A 4,349-nucleotide genomic window follows, 5' to 3' on the forward strand; every position below is an offset into this window, starting at 1 on the left:
GCCACTAAAAGGGGTAACCCTAGGCTCTAAACATGCGACCGTAGGGCCACTAGCCATGTCTGACATTGTTTTCACGCACTTCCACCAGCTTCACCACATTTATCAATCTCTCAGACCTCCCTTAGTCAACCCTTGTAGTCTTCCGATCCAGACAGTATTTAGTTTGCGAGACCTAGCCAAACGTTTAATTTTCATAGCTCTCTAAACACAGTATATATGCCCATTTCTTACTCTGATCCGACCCCAACGTTGGTAGGTTTGTGAGACTTAGGGAGTGGACTTGGGGTTTTACGAACGAATGCCCTTCCTGACACCAATCATGTGTAGAAGGATGTATTGAATAATTATCTTTCTGCAGTGGTTGGCAGTGTGCTGTACTGTGTGTGTAATTTGAAGATCTGAAATACAGCCCCATGAACTAAATAATACTATTATTGATTTTATATCCCAATAACTACTTTTAGAGACTTCGGAGACGCCGGGGTGGTGAATTTTTGTCCCGGCAGTTGTTTTAGGTGCCAGTAAATCTACCGCCCTGAGGCTTCGTACCTGAGCACATGGAAATATCGCTTTGACTGTTTGGGATAATCAGCTCGACACACAGCTGAAGGCCGTTATCCTGAATACTGAGTCATAAACTGCTCATCTCAACGGTATTATTGAGTTACATGCACTATATTATTATTATTATTATTATTATTATTATTATTATTATTATTATTATTATTATTATTATTATTATTATTTGATCTGTTTTGCACTGCTCATATCTTAGCCTTTCTCTTCTATTGTAATCCCTTAACAGTCCTTTTAATGCGACCCATCATTAATCGCCTTATTTATTTATTTGTATATTTATTTATTTATTTATTTATTTATTTATTTATTTATTTACCATAGCGTTATTTATGGATTTTCACTTTTTACGCTTTTTCAAAGACCATATTCCAGAACAAAGCAACTGCTCCAGATCCTGTATACGGTAGATTCACAGAAAATAAACGTTTGTTTACCTATATTTTTCATGTCATTGTGAAAACCATCTTTAGATCCCTCCATTCCGTGGATTTGGCCACACATCGCACACATACAGGCAAACACTATATATGGACTGACTGAATATGGCTCCTCGCGTCTGGGACAGAAAATGGCTTCATGGCTTCCTACACCGTGGACTTGACTTGGCTCCTTGACTTGTATTACCTATTTTACGTACGTTGCCTAGCAACAGTGAATCTATGCATTCAACCTTGGTGACAGTACCTTGGATTGTCATATCCCAACACACGTTTTCCGATGTTGTTTCATTCATAACTCACCAATGAAAGCGAAAAAAAATCCGACTTCGAGGTGCATTTGGACCCCTTTCCATCTACCTATGTCCAAAATTTCAGATCTCTGCGTGCTGTAGACTTTACTGGGCATCGCACACACACACACACACACACACACACACACACACACACACACACACACAAAACACAAACACTTCATTTTATTATTATAGATATATAAAAGCAAGTCGCTCTGGAGTGATCTATATATAAAGGTATAAGAATGAAAATAAACGTGAATTAATTGAGGCACTTCCAGAAATCTCAGAAATTTGAAACTTGGTACGGAAAAGCTGATGGTCCCAGGATCCCTAGAAACTTCGAAAATTCTCAACATTCCCTGAAGATGGCACACTGAAGGGGGCTTCAAATTTTGGACTCAGCATAAGAACGCAGTCGTATAATTTATCCAAAGCGACAAACTATAGGTTTCGTGGGCTTAAAACATGTTCAAGGTTTTGCTAATTTTTATCCTCCTTCCCCCCAAATCAATTTGATGGCACAATCTGCCAGACGAGCTAGAAAATTGAAATTTGGTGAAATTATAGCTTTTAGCCTGTAACCGATGTCAAAATTCCAAGACGTTCAAATTTTTCACTTTTTACCCCCGAAAAATATCGAAACATGGAGGTAATCTTAAATACTGTGCAGATAGTCATTTTGAGGTATTTGTTGACTAAACGGTAAGTCGTATCACAAAACGGTTGGCACAATTTCGGTTCAATTTGAAGTGATCTACAACCTTGGTCCTGTGAAATTTTGTGGTATCTCTCTCCCTTATACGTTAAATTTTTCTGTATTTCTGGATTGTTCGTAAATTTGATTATTTTTACACGAATATTTCATTGTTTGACACACTTTTACGAAATATGGAGTCATCAAGTTTGAATTGCTTATTGACACGATCGATAGCAATACGTGGACCAAAGTTCATTGATAAGCTCAGCATAAGAACGCAGTCGTATAATATATCCAAAAACGACAAACTATAGGTTTCGTGGGCGTAAAACATTTCAGAAATTTACTCAATTTTATCCCCCTTCCCCCCAAATCAAGTTGGTGGCGAAATTTGGCGAAAGTATAGCTTTTAGCCTGTAATTGACGGAAGAATTCCAAGATGTTCAAATTGCTCACCTTTTACCCCGAAAAATATCGAAATATGGTGGCAATTTTAATGACTATGCAGACATTCCTTTTGAGGTATTTGTTTAAGTCGTATCACAAAACGGATTGCGTAATCTCGGTTCAATTTAGAGTGACCTACAACTTTGGTCCTATGACTTTTGTCGTATCTTTCTCCCTTTGGTGCGCATATTGACACGATCGAAGGCCATATATCAACCAAATTTCATTATTCTAGCTTATACATAAGTGTGCAAAAAATAACGTAGAGCGTCAAAAATATACCCAAATTCCACCCTATTCAAATTTTCGAATTGAATCTAACCCATAAATATGGGAGATAGGAAGTGTTTTAGAGCCAAACCTGTGGAAGGAGAAAAGGGGCGACTGATGGCGAAAACCGTTTGTTGATATGATGTACCGTTTATGAGTGGTAAATCTCGAAGTGGAGGTCTGCACTTTTAAACGTGCTCATGCTTATCTGACATCTCTAAATGAAGGTCTGCACTTTCAAACGTGCCCATGTTTATCTGTCATCTATATAAATAAAATCGTAACGATTGTGTGTCTATACATTGACTATTTAGACAAAATTCCCATACAGTTATCCATTTCAGGTATAATAATGATCATCTGCATATTTTTTAGCTTTGGTGCCTGTTCGTATGTTTGTCTGAGTTCTTATAACTAGAAAACTACTGGATATATTTTTGCCAAACTTGATATTTAGAATCCAACTGCCCATGGGTGTGTTTTAGGGCCAATATTATTTCTGAATACGTAAATTTACTGGGGGTTTACCAGAAACCGAAACTATGACTTTGCACTTCCACAAAAGTTGCATATCCAAAATTAATGGAAATTTACCATCCTGAATGAAAATCAATTTCTAAATATTTTTTCTCATGTGCATCATTTCGACATGAGGATTAATAAGGGAGATATGATTAGCGGACGGTTTTTGAGCTTAAGTCCCAACGGACTTAACTCAAAAGCGGGTGCGTGTAAAGCGTATTTCTTATAAACTGAAACCTAGTGAAGATATTTCAACTAAACTTTATATTTAGCATCCATCTGTCCAAAGGTAGGTTTCAAGGCCCATACTATTTCAAATTCCCGGAATGGATTGGGATTTTGTAGGGAACCGAAACAGTGATTTTACTCCCCCACAATATATGCGAGGCCAACCTGACTGAAAATCCACCAACCTTGATGGAAATCAATTTTTAAAACTCTTTTCTCATGTGCATTTTTTCGACAGGAGGAATAATAAGGGAATATCATGAACGGTCGGTTTTGCAGGCTAAGTCCAGCGGACATACGTGGAGCAGATTCTTTATATATATATATTCGTTTATGGGGTAATAATGACCATCTGCATATTTTGTATCTTTATTTTCCTGAAAGTCCTAATTTTTACCCCCCCCCCAAAAAAATCAATATGGTGGCACAATCTATAGACGAGCTAGAAATTTGCCAAATTTATACGTTGTAGACTGTAATAGACGAAAAGCTTCTAAGAACTTTAAATTTTCACTTTTTATCCCCGAAGAATATTGAAATATGGAGGCAATTTTATTGACCATGTAGACCTTCGTTCGTGGTATTTTGTGAATAATCGGTAAGTACTATCACAAAACGGATGGCGCAATCTGTGTTCAATTTGCAGTGATCTACAACATTGGTCCTATGACACTTTGCCGTATCTTTATCCCTTACACGTTACATTTGTCTCTATTTCTCGAATTTAGATACGGTAAGTTTTGCAGATTTTACACACATAATTCATACTTTGAATCATTTATAGCAAAGATAGAATCATCAAATTCTACACGGACATTGGCTCAGCTAATAGCCATGGGAGCCAAATGCTATGTCTGTTGTTGTGACATA

This window comes from Anabrus simplex, chromosome 1, assembly GCF_040414725.1.
Source record: "Anabrus simplex isolate iqAnaSimp1 chromosome 1, ASM4041472v1, whole genome shotgun sequence".
In the NCBI taxonomy this organism is placed as follows: domain Eukaryota; kingdom Metazoa; phylum Arthropoda; class Insecta; order Orthoptera; family Tettigoniidae; genus Anabrus; species Anabrus simplex.